The following is a 19774-nucleotide window of genomic DNA, read 5'->3' on the forward strand; positions in this document are numbered from 1 at the left end:
ATATCCAGTCCCAGCCCCAGAGATTCAGGCTTGTTTGATTTGGGGTGGGGCCCAGCATGTGTGGCCATGTAATGCATTCTAATGTGCTGTAATGCACGGCTTCTCAAATTTGGAGGCACTTTAGGTCACCTGGGAACTTTAAAAATTCCCAATCCCTAGACCACAACAATTAAACCAGACTCTCTGGAGGAAGGACCCAAGCATCAGTGTATTTTTAAGACTCCCAAGGTGATTCCAATGTGCAGCTAAAATTGAGAACAAGTGCTCAAATTCAATCTTTTTAAAAAAATTAGGCACATAGCAGAATGACAAAGAAGGCTGTTCAAAAACAGATTTATTGGCCCCACTGTATTGGGGGACCTGTAGCTGGTGTATTAAATTAAGAATCTACAGATTATGATCTGCTGAATTAGGAGGCACAAGCCACCCTGAGCAGCTGGGCTCCCACTTTGGGGAAGTGAAAACTCCAAGGGTCATTTTGATTGAAGGCACTACTTTAATACACTCACACAAAGAAAATAAAGTCACACGATTTATTACTTACAGATCCCAGAAATGGGGGTGAGGAGGTGTGCAATGAGCCAGTCCTCCGTCTCAGTCAGGAGCGTGCAAAATAAAAGAGAGAAGGGCAGCAAACCCCTATTATTTATAAGGTGGTTGGGGTGGAGGTCACTAACTTTTTGCAGGCCGCACTCTGTGTGGTTAGTGTAAAAGATGCCTCTGGAAGAGCAAAGCAGGAGCTTGTGGTGGAAATCCTAACCTTGGTTCCTTATCGAAATGTCCAGACTCGTCGTGAGCAGGGTTGTCATACCATAAAATGAAACTCAAAATAGCCGTTTTCCTCGTGACATTTACCCCTAGAAATTCTGATTCAGTAGGGGTGGAGGCTGAAAATTTGCATTTCTAACAAGCTTCTAGGTAATGCCAATGCTCTTGGTTTGCAAACCACACTTTGAGACCTGTCTCTAAACAGGGCACAGCAGAGAAGTATTTCCTCCTTTAGTTGACAGAGCCATAAGCCTGACATGATAACTTTCATCTGTGAAGGTCCATAGGAAAATAATTTTCTGGCAAAAAAAAAAAAAAAAAAAAAAGAAAGAAATCAGTCCAGTTGGCCCATGTGGGGTTTTAAAGAGGGTTAACAGGTTCTGGTTTTTAAAGGGATGCACTCTGCTAACTGTGGCTAGTGCCAGAATGCTCAAGATGTTCTCCAGGTCCCTGATCTTCCCACAGATGGGAAACTCATTTCTGTTGTTTACATGTTAATGACTGATTAAAGCTGTACTGCAGTGTCTTTTTTTTTTCCTGAGAAATGCTCTGATCCACGTGGGTCTAATGGGACCATTCCATTCTTGCAAGACCCTTTTTCCCTGTTTGATTCAAAGGAGGAGGCAAGACTCCAGACAGGCTACCCAGAAGCCCTAGGAAATTTATGGATTATAATTTAGGAAAGCCGGCCAGTCTCTCTCTGCTCAGGGATATAAGCTATGAGATGTGAGAACTGAGGTGTCAGTGGCCAGGAGTCCTGCCATTTTCAGGAAGCCAATCTGCAGAGGGAGGATGAAGCTGATGAAAGAAAGAAAGAAAGAAAGAAAGAAAGAAAGAAAGAAAGAAAGAAAGAAAGAAAGAAAGAAAGAAAGAAAGAAAGAAAGAAAGAAAGAAAGAAAGAAAGAAAGAAGAAGGAAGGAAGGAAGGAAGGAAGGAAGGAAGGAAGGAAGGAAGGAAGGAAGGAAGGAAGGAAGGAAGGAAGGAAGAAAGGAGGGAAGGAAGGAAGGAAGGAAGGAAGGAAGGAAGGAAGGAAGGAAGGAAGGAAGGAAAGGAAAGGAAAGGAAAGGAAGAAAGGGCAATGTTCCCTCTTCACTATGAGCTCCTCAAGGAGGGACATTACTTTGGGTTCTGGCACAGTTAATAGCACAAAGGAGAGAATCAATAAGTGTCATCAACAGTTTTATTGAGGTATAATTAATAGACAATGAACTGCACATATTTAAAGGGTGCAGTCTGATAAGTTTCGACATATTTATATACCTGTGAAATCATCACCATTCATTTCACTCCCAGAAGTTTCCACTTTTTCCTTTATAGTCCCTCCCCCCACTTCTCCCCAGCTACCCCCGGGCAACCACCGATCTGCTCTCTGTCACTATAAGTTTGCTTCTTCTAGAGTTTTATATAAATGGAATCATATAACATGTATTACCTTTGACAGCTTCTTTCAGGTTCGTTCACGCTGTGTGTGTCAATAGTTTAATCTGTTTTACTGTGAGGAGTGTTTCATTGCATGGATATGTCACAATTGTTTTATCCATTCACCTGTTGATGGATCTTTGGGTTGTTTCTAGGTAATGCCTGTCACAAATAAAGCTGCATGAGCAATCTTGTACAAGACTTTGTGCGGACACATGCTTTCATTTCTCTCAGGTAAATACCTAGGTGTGGAATGACTGAATCAAATGGTAGCGTACGATTAACTTTTAAGAAACTGCCAAACTGTTTTCCAAAGGGGGTTATGCCATTACATTCCTGGCAGTGTTTGAGGCTTTGAGTTCTCCCACACCAACCCTTGGCAAGGTCAGTTTTTTAAATTTTAGTCATTCTAATAGGCATACCATTGTGATTTTAATTTGGATTTCTCTAATGATTAATGGTATCTTTTTATGAACTTATTGGCAATCCATGTATCTTCTTTGGTGAAATGTCTATGAACATCTTTTGCCCAATTTTATTTGGGCTGTTTGTCTCACTATTGAGTTGTAAGATTTTTTATATATTCTAAATATAAATACCAAATATGTTTTACAAATATTTTCTTCCATTCTGTGCCCTGCTTTTTCATTTCCAAAGTAGTGTCTTTTGAAAGAAGAAGTTTTGATTATGATCAAATCTATTTATCAATGCTTTCTTTTAACATTTACGTTCGTGTGCCCTATCTAAGAAATCTTTGCCTACCCCAAGTCACAGAGATTTTCTCCTATATTTTATTCTGGAAGCCTTAAGTTTCAGCTTTCACATTTATGTCTATGATCCATTCAGAGTTAATTTTTCCATATAGTATGAAGTAAAGATCAAGATCTTTTTTTTTTTTTTAGTACCATTTGTTGAAAATACTGTCCTACCCCATTGAATTCCCTTGGCACCTTTGTTATGAATCAGTTGTCCACATATGTATGGTCTATCTTTGGACTTTCTTTTGTTTCATTGATCTGTATGTCTAGCCTTCCCCAAATCACAATGCCTCAACTACTTTAAATTTATTCTAAGACTTAAGATAGAAAAAAAAATAAGATAGAGAAAGTTATTTGGAAAGAATAAATATGTAAGTAAATATAAAAGACTTTTCCTCATTTAAAAATATTAAAATTATTTTTTAATGTTTATTTTTTGAGAGAGACAGAGTGCAAGCAAGGGAGGGGTGGAGAGAGAGGGAGACACAGAATCTAAAGCAGGCTCCAGGCTCTGAGCTGTCAGCACAGAGCCCGACATGTGGCTTGAACTCACAAATGGCGAGAACATGACCTGAGCTGAAGTTGGAGGCTTAACCAACTGAGGCACCAAGGTGCCCCTCATTTTAAAATATTTTGAAAGATAATTGACTTTTTAAAACAAAAATAATAGCAATGTATTATGAGGTTTATTATGTAGAATGTAAAATGTATGACAATAAAAAAAAGGCATGAGTGGGGAAAGGAGAGTATACTGTTTTAAGGTTCTGACACTTTGTATGAAGTGATATAATATTGTTTGGAGGAAAACTGTGATCCATTAAAGATTTAGTAGAGCAACTTGTAAAAACTAAAAGAGATAGAATTAATAAGAAATGGTGAAAATAAAATGGAATCTTAAAATATATTCAATTAGTCCAAAAGAAGGCAAGAAAGATAAAAAATTAACAAGGAAAAAATGGGTCAAATAGAAAACAAATAGTAATAAAATAGATTAAAACCCAGCCAGGGGCATCTGAGTGGCTCAGTCAGTTAAGCATCTGACTTCAGCTCAGGTCATGATCTCACAGTTCAGGAGTTTGAGCCCCACGTCAGGCTCTGTGCTGACAGCTCAGAGCCTGGAGTCTCCTTAGGATTCTGTGTCTCCCTCTCTCTCTGATCCTCCTCCGCTTACACGAGCTCCCTCTCTCTCTGTCTCTCTCTCGCTCAAAAATAAATAAACATTAAAAAAAAAAAAGAATTCCAAGTTGACAGATGATTTTTCCCCCCAATTCTTCAAAGATCCCATTGCATATCTTCTGGTTTGCATAGTTTCTGGTCAGAGGTCTACTGTAGTTCTTGCCTTTGTTCCTTTGAACACATGTGTCTTTTTTTTTTTTCTGGCAGCTATTAAATTTTTCTCTTTATCACTGTGTTTCCAGAAATTTGATTATAATATATTTTGAAGTTTTTTGCTTTCTGTTTCATCTACTTGGACTTCATTGAGCTTCTTGGATCTGTAGATTTATAACTTTCATTGAATTTCATTGGATTTGGAAAACTTTTAGCTATTATTTCTTCTAATATGTTTCTGTCCTCCTCCTCTTCTGCAACTCAGATAATACTTATTTTAAATCACGTAAAAGTGTCTCATGGGTGGGGTCAGTGCCTGGGTGGCTCAGTCAGTTGAGTGTCTGACTTAGGCTCAGGTCATCATCTGGGGTCGGTGGGTTGGAGCCCCCAGTCAGGCTCTGTGCTGACAGCTCGGAGCCTGGAGCCTGATTGGGATTCTGTGTCTCCCTCTCTCTCTGACCCTCCCCCACTCACGCTCTATTCTGTCTCTCAAAAATGAATAAACGTTAAAAAAAATTTTTTTGGGGGGCGCCTGGGTGGCTCAGTCGGTTAAGCGGCCGACTTCGGCTCAGCTCATGTTCTCGCAGTCCGTGAGTTCGAGCCCCACGTCGGGCTCTGTGCTGATGGCTCAGAGCCTGGAGCCTGTTTCAGATTCTGTGTCTCCCTCTCTCTGACCCTCCCCCGTTCATGCTCTGTCTCTCTCTGTCTCAAAAATAAATAAACATTAAAAAAAATTTTTTTTTAAGTATCTCATAGGATCACTAAGTTCTGCTAATTTTTTCAGTCTTTTTTTTTTTTCCTCTGTGTGCTTCATTTTGGAGTTTTTGTTTGCCATGTCTTTACATTCACTGGTCTCTATTTCACTGCAGGGTTTAATCTGCTCTGAATCCAATCCTATATAAATTTCACCTCAGATCATTGTTTTTTATCTTTAAAAATTCCATTTGGGCCTTTTTATATCTTTAATTTGTCTCCTCATTATTTTTATGTTTTCCTTTCAATTTTGGGTGTATATAAAATAGCTACTCTGTTGCTTCTGGGTTTGTTTCTGTTGATCAGTTTTTCACTTAGCTATGTGCCATATTTTCCTTGCTTATATACATGCCTGGTGGTTTTTTATGCATGCTCTACATGGTAAAATTTACCTCGTTTTATGTCGCATCTTGCTGTATTTCTTTAAAGAGTGTGGGGCTTTGTTTTGGCATCCAGTTAAGTTATTGTGGATCAGTTTGATCATTTTGAGGCTTGCTTTTCCATGTTGTTATGACATGAGAGCAACATCTCTTGGTTTAATTAGGCCCTGTATTGGGGTTCCCCCTTCTTAGGATGTCCCATATATTACAAAGTCTCTTCACTCTGGCTGTTGGGGACAAAAACCAGTCCCAACTGAGTATGAGTTCCAGGAATTGTTTGACCTACTGCTTTCTAGTGGTTCCTTCCCCAGCCTCCTGGAGTTTCACCACAAACATGTTCAGATCATCATTCAGCCAAAGATTCGTCTCTAGGATCCTTCTGCAGATCTCCAGAGCTTTCTGTGTGTGTAGCTGCCTCCCTTCCAAGATGGTGCCTCACAAATTCTAGCCACCTGTCTCTCCAAATTCCAATCTCTGTCTCCTCAACTTAGATAGACTGATTCTGTTTGAGAAATTTTGAGAAAGAAAAAGAATCTCAAGCGGTCTCTGTGAAGGCTGATGTGGGGCTTGAACTCATAAACCCTGAGATCATGACCTGAGCTAAAGTCAGACAGTTAACCCACAGAGCCACCCAGGTGCCCCGAGCTGGGGCAATTTTAGGACTCACACGTTTGTTTCCCTTCTTTCAGTGATTGCAGTCCTGTGCTGTGTGATCAACTTACATTTCCTTCTTTACAAGATCACTGATATGAACCTGTGATACTTGAAAGAGACCCAGGTCAAATGGGTTCTCTTTTGCTTCCCATTTGAATGATGACTTTTTTTGTACACGTTCTTCCCTAGAATTTCTAATTATCTTCCTCTGTTGTTGAGAAAACTCATATGACCATACCACTAAGCTCTTTCAGATTCTTTCCTACTACTTTTGCTTGAAATCTATTCTATGCTTCCTCTGAAAGACATTCTTGTTGGATCCTTCTGGTATGTTATCCTAATATGAAATGATTGGCTTCTAGATCTGTAACAATGTGGTCTTAGTAAGACTTCTTTCCCCTGGTGAGCACAATAGGAAGCATTGTAGTGAACACTGCTTGATTCCTCAATTCACATTCCACTGAGATGATTAGTCTAGGTCAACAATGATGATCCCATTCACTTTGCTAGTGATTGGCTCAGAAATGTGACTCAATTGTGGCTAATAAGACACGAGGATAAATTAGCGAAGGGGCTTCTGGGAAAGATTTTCTTGTTTCTTTGAGGGGAAAAAATACAGAAAACAGTCTTTTTTCTTCCTCTGGACGTGCCATATGTAGATTTCACACTGAAATTGTGACAGCCATCTTGCTATCAGCTTGAAGCTGAAGCCAACACTAAGAAATGGCAGAGCAGAGATACGAAAAGAATCTAGCCTCCAGGTGGTGTCACAGAGTTAATGAATCAACTAATTCTGGAATCACTACATCTGGATTTTCTTTTTCCTTACTGCTTAAGCCCTTCTTGCTTTATAGAGCCAAAATTATGTTTTATGTGGTAAGCATTGTTGGCTGACTGCCCAATAATTTTTCTCCTTTTTTTTTTTATTAGTATGAGAACCTCACTTTTTTTTTTTCTTTAGGAAAGGAAGGGGAATATACCTTAAAAATGCTTTTCTAAGCCAGCCTAAAAAAAAAAATGCTTTTTCTCTTTAGGTTCTTTTTCAGCTAGGGGTGGCTGGCCATATGATCCATTTAATTCTAGCTAATGAGATATAAATGAAAATTTCTGAGTGGGTCCTCAGGAAAATATTTTTGATGGGAATAGATTTGGCTTTTACATTTGCTTCTTCCTTCTTCTCCATGGGAATGGAGATGTGATGTTTGGAGTTACTGCAGCCATCTTGTTACAGGGAAGATGAAGATCAAATGTCAGAGTTGGTAGAACTGAAAAAGAAGGAGTGTAGAACCTAATGACACCCAGGAGCTCCTAAAGCAGCCATTAAATGCTCCCGCCAGACTTTTTATGTGGAAAAAAACCCCATATTTATTTAAGCTGCCATTAGTTGTATTTTTAGAAAATACATCAAGAATCCAACATCTTCCTCTTCCATGGTTTTTACCTGCATTTTATTTCATTATATCCTCAAGATTCTACCTCCTAAAAAGTATATACGAGGTTAATGTTCTTAGTCTTTACATATCTAAAATGTCTTTATTTTGTTTTCATACTTGACTGATAGTTCCACAGTATGAGTGAGTATACAGTTCTAACTTGAAAATAATTTTCCCTCAGAACTATTGAAACGTCGCTTCATTTTCTTTTAGAGTGTAATGTTACTGATGCAAAGTCCACTATTAACTTGACTTTCCACCAATGTAAGTGGCTTTTTTTAAAAAAAAATCTTTGGGGGCGCCTGGGTGGCGCAGTCGGTTAAGCGTCCGACTTCAGCCAGGTCACGATCTCGCGCTCCGTGAGTTCGAGCCCCGCGTCAGGCTCTGGGCTGATGGCTCAGAGTCTGGAGCCTGTTTCCGATTCTGTGTCTCCCTCTCTCTCTGCCCCTCCCCCGTTCATGCTCTGTCTCTCTCTGTCCCAAAAATAAATAAATGTTGAAAAAAAAAAATTAAAAAAAAAATCTTTGGAAAATAATAATAAGAAGTAAGAATAGGTTACAAGAACTCAGCAACATGGGGCGCCTGGGTGGCTCAGTCGGTTGAGTGTCCGACTTCGGCTCAGGTCATGATCTCGCGGTTCGTGAGTTTAAACCCTGCATCGGGCTCTGTGCTGACAGCTCAGAGCCTAGAGCCTGTTTCGGATTCTGTGTCTCCCTCTCTCTCTCTGACCCTCCCCCGTTCATGCTCTGTCTCTGTCTGTCTCAAAAATAAGTAAACATTAAAAAAAAAAAAAAAGAGAGAGAGAGAGAGAACTCAGCAACATTATCAAGCACAATAGCATTCACATTATAGGGATACCAGAGGAAGAACAGAGAGAAAAGGGGGCATAAAATTTGTTTGAAGAAATAACAACTGAAAAAATTCTCTAATCTGGGAAAAGAAACAGACATCCAGATCCAGGAAGTACAGCGAGCTCCCACCAAAATTAACCCAAAGAGGTCCACATTAAGTCATACAATAATTCAAATGGCAAAAAGTAGTGAAAAAAAAGAGAATTTTAAAAGCAGGAAAAGAGTTACATACAAGGAAAACCCCATAAGAGGCTATCCGCTGTTTTTTTCAGCAGAAATTTTGCAGGCCAGAAGGGAATGGCATGATATATTCAAAGTGCTGAAAGGAAAAACCAGAAAAAAAAAAAAAAGATAGAAAGAAAAGCAGAATACTCTATCTGGCAAGGTTATCATTTAGAATAGGAGAGATAAAGAGTTTCCCAGACAAACAAAAGTTAGAGGAGTTTATCACTACCAAACTAGTTTGTTGGTTTTTTTTAATGTTTATTTCTGACACAAAGAGACAGCTCAAGTCAGGGAGGGAGGGACAGAGAGAGAGAGGGAGACACAGAATCCAAAGCAGTCTCCAGGCTCTGAGCTGTCGGCACAGAGCCCGACATGGGGCTTGAACTCCTGAACTGAGAAATTATGACCTGAGCCAAAGTCGGACCCCTGACCGACTGAGCCACCCAGGTGCCCCACTAGTAAACTAGTCTTGTAAGAAACATTGAAAGGAATTCTTTGAGTGGGGGGGGGGGGGGGGGAAGCCATAACTAGAAGTAAGGAAATTATGAAAGGAAAAAAATGTCACAGGTAAATGCAAACATATAATAAAACCAGTATGGAGCGGCACCTGGGTGGCTCAGTCAGTTGAGAGTCCAACTCTTGATTTCAGCTCAGGTTATGATCCCTGGGTCATGGGATCGAGTCCCATGTTGGGCTCCGTACTGAGAATGGAGCCTGCTTGAGGTTCTCTCTATCTCTCTCTCTGCCCCTCTCCCCTGCTCACACACTCTCTTTCTCTCTCTTTCTTTAAAATAAAAAATTTTAAATACAAACAAACAAACAAAAAAACAGTATGGAGGTTAAAACACAAAAGCAGTAAAATCAATTGCATTGACAAAAATCAGTCAAGTGATTCACAAAATAAAAGGATGTAAAATATGACATCAGACAGATAAAACGTGGTGGGGGGGAGTAAAATCTAGTGCCTTTAGAATATGTTCAACCTTAAGTGACCATCAACTAGATGGCTATAAGCATAAGCTGTTATATATGAACTTAATGTATGAATCAAAAACCTGTAATAGATATACACACACACAAAGAAAGGAATACAAGCATAACAATATAGAAAGCCATCAAACCACAATGGAAGAGAACAACAGAAGAAGAAAGAACTGTAAAACAAATAACAAAATGGCAATAAGTATATGCCAATCAATAATTTCTTAAATGCAAATGGACTAAATGCTTCAATCAAAAAACCATAGGGTGACTGAATGGATAAAAAAGCAAGACCCATCCATATACAGCCTATAAGAGGCTCACTTCAGACCTGAAGGCATGCATATTGAAAGTGAAGGGATGGAAAAACATTTAACATACAAATAGAAGAAAAAGAAAGCTGGGATAGAAATACTATATCAGAGGTGCGCCTGGGTGTCTCACTCGGTTGAGCATCCGACTTCGGCTCAGGTCATGATCTCGCAGTCCCTGAGTTGGAGCCCCGCGGCAGGCTCTGTGCTGACAGCTCAGAGCCTGGAGCCTGTTTCGGATTCTGTGTCTTCCTCTCTCTCTGACCCTCCCCCGTTCATGCTTTGTCTCTCTCTGTCTCAAAAATAAATAAACATTAAAAAAAAAAAGAAATACTATATCAGATAAGGTACACTTTAAGCAAAAATTATAGCAAGAAACAAGGACACTCTATAACACTAAGGTAATAATCCAAAGGATGTAACAATTGTAAATATCTATGCACTCAACATGGGAGTACTTAAATACATAAAGCAACTATTAAAAGACTTAAAAGAAGTTAACAACACAATAAATAATACAGTAATAATAGGAAATTTAACACCCTACTTGCAACAATGGATAGAGACAAGATGGGCCTAACAGATATATATACAACATTCCTTCCAATAACCAGAGGAGTACATATTCTTTTCAAATGCACATGGAACATTCTCCAGAGTAGATCACATGTTAGGCCACACACACACACACACATACACACACAAATAAAATAAATAAATATCAATAAATTTCAAGAATATTGAAGTCATATCATGCATCTTTTCTAATCACAATGTACAGAATTAGAAATCAATCACAATAAAAAATCTAGAAAGAATACAAATACATTGAGGCTAAATAACAGGTTACTAAACAATGAATGGGTTATCCAAAAAAATCACAGAGGAAATTAAAAAATACATGAGACAAATGAAAATTAAAAACACAATGGTCCATGGGGCACCTGGGTGGCTCAGTCGATTGAGCGTCTGACTTCGGCTCAGGTCATGATCTCACGGTCGTGAGTTTGAGCCCTGCGTCGGTCTCTGTGCTGACAGCTCAGAGCCTGGAGCCTGCTTCAGATTCTATGTCTCCCTCTCTCTCTGACCCTCCCCCGTTCATGCTCTGTCTCTCTCTGTCTCAAAAATAAATTAAAAAACATTAAAAAAAATTAAAAACAAAAACAAAAACAAAAAAACACAATGGTCCAAAATCTTTGGGATGCAGTAAAAGCAGTTCTAAGAGGGAAGTTTATAGCAACACAAGTGTGCCTCAAGAAAAAAGAAAAATCTCAAATAAACAACCTGACCTTACTCCTTAAGGAACAAGAAAATGAAGAAAAAATAAAATTCAAAGCCCATAGAAGAAAGGAAATAATAAAGATTAGAGAAAAATAAATGCAACAGAAGCTAAAACAAGAAAGGACTACTAAAACCAGGTTCTTTCTTTCAAAGAACCAGGTTCTTTGAAGAGATCACCAAAATTGATAAATCTTTAGACAGACTCATCAAGGAAAAAAAATAGAGGATTCGAGGGGTGCCTGAGTGGCTCAATCAGTTAAGCATCCGACTTTGGTTCAGGTCAGAATCTCACAGCTCATGGGTTTGAGCCCTGTGTCGGGCTCTGTGCTGACAGCTCAGAGCCTGAAGCCTACTTCAGATTCTGTCTCCTTCTTTCTCTGCCCATTCCCTGCTCATGCTCTGTCTCTCTCTCCTTCAAAAATAAACACATCAATCAATCAATCAATAAATAAATAAATAAATAAATAAATAAATAAATAAAAATTAGAGGATGCAAATAAATAAAATCATAAATGAAGGAGGGTAAATAACAACTGATACCATGGAAATACAAAAGATTATGAGAATATTATGAAAAATTACATACCAACAAGTTGGACAACTTAGAAGAAATGGATAAATACCCAGAAACATATAAACTACAAAAAGTTAATCAGGAAGAAATAGAAAATTTGAGCAGATTAATTCCTAATAATGAAATTGAATCAGTAATTTTTAAAAAACTCCCAACAAAAGTCCAGGACCAGATGGATTCACAAGTGAATTCTACCAAACATTTAAAGAGGGATAATACCTATTCTTCTCAAACTATTCCAAAAAAAAAAAAAAAATAGAAAAGGAAGGAAAGCAGTGGTCCTAAATTGCCTTTAGGTCTGAAGTGAACATCTTGCAGGCAGGTGGAAAATTGTGGTCCAAATTTGTTCTATGAGGCCTTACTTACCAGCATTACTCTGATACCAAAATCAGACAAAGACACTACAGAAAAAGATAACTACAGACCAATATCTCTGATGAACATAGATACAAAATTCCTCAACAAAATATTAGCAAACTGAATTCAACAATACAGTTTAAAAAAGTCATTTGCCACCATCAAGTGGATTTATTCCAGAGATACAAGGGTGATTCAACATTCACAAATCAATCCATGTGATACATCATATTAACAAGAGAAAGGACAAAGATCATTTCAATAGATGCAGAAAAAGCATTTGACAAAGTACAATGTCCATTCATGATAAAAACTCTCAACAAATTGGGTTTTGAAGGGATATACTGCAACCTATTAAAGGCGAAATATGAAAAGCCCACAGCTAACATCATACCCAGTAATAAAAAACTGAGCTTTTTCTCTAAGATCAGGAAAAAGACAAGGATGTCCATTCTCATCACTTTTATTCAACATAGTACTGGAAGCCCTAGCCACAGCAATCAGATAAGAAAAAGAAATAAAAGACATTCAAATTGATAAGGAAGAGGTAAAACTCCCACTATTGCAGATGACATGACACTATACATAGATAATATACTAAATATAGATACTATGTAGACAAAACCCTAAAGACTCCATCAAAAAACTGTTAGAACTGATTAAAAAAAAGTCACAGCATAAAAAATTAATATACCTCTATATACTAATAATAAAGTAGCAGAAAGAGAAACTAAGAAAAAAATCCTGGGGTACCCGGGTAGCTCAGTTGGTTGAGCATCTGACTCTTGATTTTGGCTTGGGTCATGATCCCAGGGTTGTGGGATCCATGCTGAGTGTGGAGCCTATTCCCTCTCCCCTGCTTGCGTGCTCTCTCTCTCTCTCTCAAATAAATAAATTAAATTAGATAAATAAATAATTTAAAAAATCTAATTTATGAGTGCATCAAGGAGAATAAAATACCTAGGAATAAATTTAACCAAAGGGGTGAAAAACCTGAAAACTATAAAACACTGATGAAAGAAATCAAAGACACAAATAGAAGATATTCCATGCTCATGGATTAGAAGAATTAATATTGTCAAAATTTTAATATTGTCAAATATGTCCATATTACACAAAGCAATCTACAGATTTAATGTGATCCCTAACAAAATACCAACAGCATTTTTCACAGAAATAAAACAATTAAAAGACCCCAAAGTAATCTTGAGAATGAAGAACAAAGCTGAAAGTATCACACTCCCAGATTTTAAAGATATACTACAAAGGTATCATAATCAAAACAGTATGGTGCTGGCACAAAAATAAACACATAGGTATTAATGGAACAGAATGGAGAACCCAGAAATACACCCACTCTTTTATAGTCAATTCATCTACGACAAAGGAGACAAGAATATGCAATGGGAAAAAGATAGTCTCTTCAATAAATGGTGTTGGGAAACTGGACAGCTACATGAAAAGAATGAAACTGTGCTGTCTCTCCCTGTCTCAAAAATAAAAATAAACATTAAAAAAAAATTAAAAAAAAACTTGGGGCGCCTGGGTGCCTCAGTCGGTTAAGCATCCGACTTCGGCTCAGGTCATGATCTCGTGGTCCGCGAGTTCAAGCCCCGCGTCAGGCTCTGTGCTGATAGCTCAGAGCCTGGAGCCTGTTTCAGATTTTGTGTCTCCCTCTCTCTCTGACCCTCCCCTGTTCATGCTGTCTCTCCCTGTCTCAAAAATAAAAATAAACATTAAAAAAAATTTTTTTTTAAAGAAAAAAAAGAAAAGAATGAAACTGGACCACTTTTTTACACCATATACAAAATAAACTCAAAATAGATTAAGCACCTACATGTGAGACCTGAAACTGTAAAATTCCCAGAAGAAAACACAGGCAGTAATTTCTTTGACATCAGCCATAGAAACATTTTGCTAGATATGTCTCCTCAGGCAAGGGAAAAAAAGCAAAATTAAACTATTAGGACTACACTAAAATAAAAAGCTTTTGCACAGCAAAGGAAATGATCAACAAAACAAAAAAGCAGCCTACTGAATGGGAGAAGATATTTGCAAATGATGTATCTGAAAGGGGTTAGTATCCAAAATATATAAAGAACTTACACAACTCAACAACAACAACAACAAATAATAATAATAATAATAATAATAATAATCTGATTAAAAATGGGCATTTTTTTCCAAAGAAGACATACAGGTGGCCAACAGACAAATGCAAAGATACTCAACATCTCTAATCATCAGGGGAATGTGAATCAAAACCACAATAAGATATCACCTTACACCTGTCAGTATGGCTAGGATCCAAAAGAAACCAAGAAATAACAAGTGTTGGTGTAGATGTGGAAAAAAGGAAACCTTGTGCACTCTTGGTGGGAATGAACACTGGTGCAACAACTATGGAAAACAGTATGGAGTTTCTTCAAAAAGAGAAAAATAAAAATACCATATGATTCAGTAATTCCACTACTGATGATTTACCCAAAGAAAACTAAAATAGTAATTTGAAAAGGATATATGCACTCTCACATCATTGCAACATTATTTACAATAGCCAAGATATGGAAGCAGCCCAAGTGTCCATCAACAGATGAACGGATAAAGCAGATGTGGTATATATACACAATGGAATATTACTCAGCCATAAAAAAAAGAGATCTTGCCATTTGCAACATGGTTGGACCTAAAGGGTATTATGCTAAGTGAAATAAGTCAGCAGAGAAAAACAAATACCATATGGTTTCATTCATATATGAAATTAAGAAACAGAATGAAGGAACAAAGGGACAAAAACCCCCAGACTCCTAAATACAGAGAATAAATTGTTGAAGAGGTGAGTGAGAGGTTGGGTGCAGTACAAAAAGGGGATTAAGAGGTACAAACTTCCTGTTACAAAATAAATAAGTCACAGAGATGAAAATACAGCATAGAGAAAATAGTCAAATAACAATGGTAATGACGTTGGTGACAGAAGGTGACTACACTTATTGTGATGAACACTGAGTGATGTGTAGAACTATTTAGTCATTATATCGTGTGCTTGAAATTGACATAACATGTATGATAACTATACTTCAATAAAAGGGTTTTTCTTTGGAAGTTTTGGAAACGGCACTTATTTTTGGTGTTCCAAAATTTATAAGGGTATGTTGAGGTGTGGGTCTTTTCCATTTATTATGTTTAATACTTGCTGGAATCTTTCAGTTAGAAAACTACTGTCTGTTCACTACTTGGGATAAATTCTGACCCTCCATGTTTTTTTCCTCCCTTTCTGAATGTTTGACTTTCTGGATCAATTTTCTTTGTCTTACCTTTTTCTCTCATATTTCCCAGGCCTTTTGCTTTTTGTTCTGTGTCCTAAGATATTTTCTTTATACGCCAATTCTTCTATTATATTTCTAACCTCAGCGATTATATTTAAAATTCTAAGAGCAATTTCTTATTCTGTGATTGTTATCAGAGCAATCTGTAATTCTTTTATGGATATATTATCTTTTAAAAATCTCTCTGAATGGGTAGTTTTTAAAGGTTTTCTGTTTTCTGAATTCCTTATTCCTTTTAGGCCAGATTTTAAAAATCCTGATCTTTTTCTTCTATTTGTGTGTGCGGTGATCTATATTTGCTTTTCTATATTTAAGAGAGAAAAACCATGTTGGTATTTCTGTGTAGCTGGTATGGGTTTCCTGTGTACTGTATAAGTCTAGATCTGTTTCCTCATTCAGTATCTCTCTGAAGGGAAAAGCTGATCAGAGGCTCCAGAGGTTTGTTATTATGCCAAGACAGGGCTTGGAGCTGACTTTTAGAATTAGAGGGAGGGAAAGGAAGAGACGCCTCAAAAGGAGAAAATCTTAGGGCACCTGAGTGGTTCAGTTGGTTAAGCATCTGGACTCTTGAATTTGGCTCAGGTCATCATCTCATGGTTCTTGAGTTTGAGCCCCATGTAGGGCTCTGTGTTGACAGTGCAGAGCCTGCTTGGGATTTTCTCCCTTCCCCTTCCCCCTGCACATTCTCTCTCTCTCTCTTTCCCTCTCTCTCTCTCTCTCTCTCTCTCTCTCGCTCTCTCAAAATAAACTTTTTTTTTTTTTAAAGGAGAAGACCTATTCTGAGATTATTACCCACCTGGCAACCTTTGTTCTCTGTGGTTGACCCTCTCTGGTGAGCTCTGCCTGAGTGCTGATAGCAGGGGCGGGATGGTCCAAGGAATGGCCTCTTGGGAAGTTGTTTATAGAAAGACTTCCACTTAGCTTCCTTTTAGATCTCCTTGTATCTCTACTGTCCTCCCCTACCAACTCTTGGGCTCTGCTGGGCATTCCAGCTCCCTCCTCAGCTAAAGGCCCCTTTCTTCACTTATTCTGGACAGTGGGCTCACTCCATGTCTCATCCATCAATTCTCTCTACTTACTGTTTTCCAGAAAGCTTAGGAAGTCTCTTGCTTGGTGATGGTCCATCATCATTCTCTTTGCTGTATTAGGTTATTTTACTCTATCACGTTAATGGAGTTTTAGGAGAAAGAATAGTCAGATGTGTGTGCTTAACCACAATCTTTGCTAGTATTTTATTTCTAATTTTCCATCTGTGTTCATAAATGAGGTTGTTCTGATAGTTGTTCTTTTCTCCATGTGATCTTTCTTGGTTTTGGGTTCAGGGCTACAGTAGTTTTAAAGAATGGTTGGCTGACATTCCAGGTTTTCCCACGCTTTGGGCTAATTTAAATTCACCCAAACATTGGTCCAAGGACTACTGCATATACTGTGACTATATTTAAAAAAAAAAAACTTTTTTAATGTTTACTATTTATTTTTGAGAGAGAGAGAGACAGAGTGCGAGCCGGGGAGGGGTAGAGAAAGAGGGAGACACAGAATCTGAAGAAGGCTCCAGGCTCTGAGCTGTCAGCACAGAGCCCGACACGGGGCTCAAACCCATGAACTGTGAGATCATGACCCAAGCCAAAGTTGGACACTTAACTGACTGAGCCACCCAGGCGCCCCTTATAGATTCCATTAATTTTTGTACCAATACAAGAAAAATATGAAATAATATACATAAATTGATAACATTTGTTAACTCAGAAGGAGTGGGAGAGAAATGGGGGGACTTCATTTTTATTTTATGCACGTCTTTATTGTTGGATTTTTTTTTTTTCCACAACCACCATATATAACATTTGAAAACAAAATCTTAATGGAAAAAATAGATTGTCAGGGCAAACTTTGGAGACTCTAGTTCATTGAGTCTGGGAAGCCAGGAAATCTATATATGTATTTTAAAATGTACTCAGATAATTCTAAGGTACTTGCATACATAAACCTACAGGCCTGGGATTTGGAGGGGAAAGGCAAGGCAACAGAAGGGAAGGTAGCTCTTTGACTTCTTTTTTTTTTTTTTAACATTTATTTATTTTTGAGAGACAGAGAGTATGAGCAGGGGAGGGACAGAGAGAGAGGGAGACACAGAACTCGAAGCAGGCTGCAGGCTCCGAGCTGTCAGCATGGAGCCCAACGAGGGGCCCGAACTCATAAACTGCAAGATGATGACCTGAGCCGAAGTTGGACACTCAACCGACTGAGCCACCCAGGCACCTCTCTTTGACTTCTTTTTCACTATTATCTATTTGTCCAGTTTTTCTTTTCTTCTTGAGCCAGTTTTGGTACTATATGTATTTACTAGGGAATCTTACCCACTCTTTTAAATTTATTCATGAGAAATTGGATCTATTAATTTCTTATTACCCCTACAATCACCTTTCCTTTCCTTTCCTTCCTTCCTTCCTTCCTTCCTTCCTTCCTTCCTTCCTTCATCTCTTTTTCTTTCTTTCTTTCTTTCTTTCTTTCTTTCTTTCTTTCTTTCTTTCTTTCTTTCTTTCTTTCTTTCTTTCTTTCTTTCTTTCCTTTCTTTTTCTTGACAAACTTTCTTTATAAACATCCAGAAGAAAGTTTTCTCACCCATCTTCTCAAGATGTCCCATGAGGGAGGGAGGGGGAAGCTGCCTGGAACAGAGCTAGGACCAGGGCTACACCTGGTAGGGAGACTGTGGGGGCTCAGTCAGGCCAAGCCAAGCTGATGGTTTCAGAGGCTCCATGGGGTGCAGCAGGAGGGGGCCTTGGTGTCCCCAGAACAAGCCCTTCTCTTTATTGTGACTAACCCAGAAGCTGACAAGAGGGAGGCAGGTGGGGAGGGAGCCCTCAGTCTCAGTGGACTCTGGGCTTCAGGGACCACCCCCTGGGTGGGGCTGCCCACAGGAATGCAGACAGCTCTTGGACTGGTGGCTAGCCTCCAGGATAGTGGAAGACGGTGGTTCTCATGGGTTCGTCCTTGCTGCTTGGGGCTGAGCTCAGCCGATTGGCTCTTTTCCAACCAGTCTTCTAGACGGCCCTCAGGGAGCTTGAGGACATTTAGTGGCCACTTCCTGGCCCACCTCTCTTTCTCCACCTGGATACTCTGCCCCTGCGGGTCTGTCTGTGACGTGTGGGGAAATCTGCATTTGGAGCCAAAGTCACACTGGCCTGTCAGTAGAAACTTCCCGCGGGGCCGCTTCTTCTGTTCATCTAACAAGATGGCAGACGCATCTTAGAACAGCTCATACCAGACATTCTTGGCTTTGAGGGGCTGCAGCCCATTCAGGTGTTTCTTGTGGGTGTGGAGCTTGTCCTGGGAGGAGTGGTTGCCGTAGTCACAGAAGTAATGCTTCCCCATGGCCACCTATGCCGGGTGCTGCTGGGGCCTGGCTCTGCAGGGCCCAAGGGCTCTAAGCTCCTCCTCCTTCTGTGCCTTCCACCTTCTTTAGCTTTCATTTCAACCCCTTTCTTTTCCTTATTTGCGGTTTTTCTATTAAAGCGTTCTCTTGTGGTAAAATATGCATAATGTAAAATTTTCCATTTTAACCATTTTTAAGTATGCAATTCAGTGGCATTTAAGAATATTCAATGTTGTGCAACCATCACCACCATCTATTTCTGGAATTTTTCACCATCCTGAACATAAACTGTACTGTTAGTTAACCTTAAAAATAAAACTGCCAGTTCATTTGACCAGCGAAAATGGGTCTATTCCGGAATAGCAGAGACTTGCAATCTGGGACCCGCAAGCTACAGCAAAAACCATAGGTAAGTCTGGAGAACAAAGGCGAGAAACTGCTCTTTTATAGAGGAAAGGGAGAAGTTGGGAGGGGTGTTATAAACAAAAAGTCCAGTGAAGTAAACCAGGATTTGGAAGCATAGTGGCTTCTCATTGGCTGAGTAGTAATTGTCTCTCATTGGCTGGGCTGTTGCTAGGGGGAGAGGAGGGTAGCCTTTTCCCTCCTGCCTGGATAGTAAAGGAGTACGGAGATGCAAAGTCCATTTCTTCCTCTTGGATTTGTAATTGATGATGAATGGTAGGACATGAGAGCTCCCCCTACCAGCCTTCCGATTCCATTTTAGTGGTTTCCCTTTATTAATTTTCATAATGCCCATTAAATAGTAACTTCTCATTCCTTCCTACTCCCAAGCCTCTGCTAACCTCTAAGCTACTTTCTGTCTCTATGAATTTGCCTCTACTGGGTACTGCATATAAGTGGGAGCATACAATAGTTGTCCTTTCGTGTCTGTTTTTTTTTTTCACTTAGCATAATGTTTTCAAGGTTCATACATGTTGTATCAGAATTTCATTCTTTTTAAAGACTGAATAGTATTCCATTATATGTGTACACCACATTTTGTT

At 38.9% G+C, this 19774-nt stretch overlaps 1 pseudogene; it reads right to left on the minus strand.

The window, feature by feature from the left end:
* Nucleotides 1-18264: 18264 nt before the first annotated feature.
* On the minus strand, nucleotides 18265-18803 carry LOC112855525 (zinc finger matrin-type protein 5 pseudogene; annotated as a pseudogene).
* Nucleotides 18804-19774: the final 971 nt, after the last annotated feature.

This window comes from Puma concolor, chromosome B3 (assembly GCF_028749965.1).
Source record: "Puma concolor isolate L17-30 chromosome B3, mPumCon1.1.hap2, whole genome shotgun sequence".
NCBI lineage: Eukaryota > Metazoa > Chordata > Mammalia > Carnivora > Felidae > Puma > Puma concolor.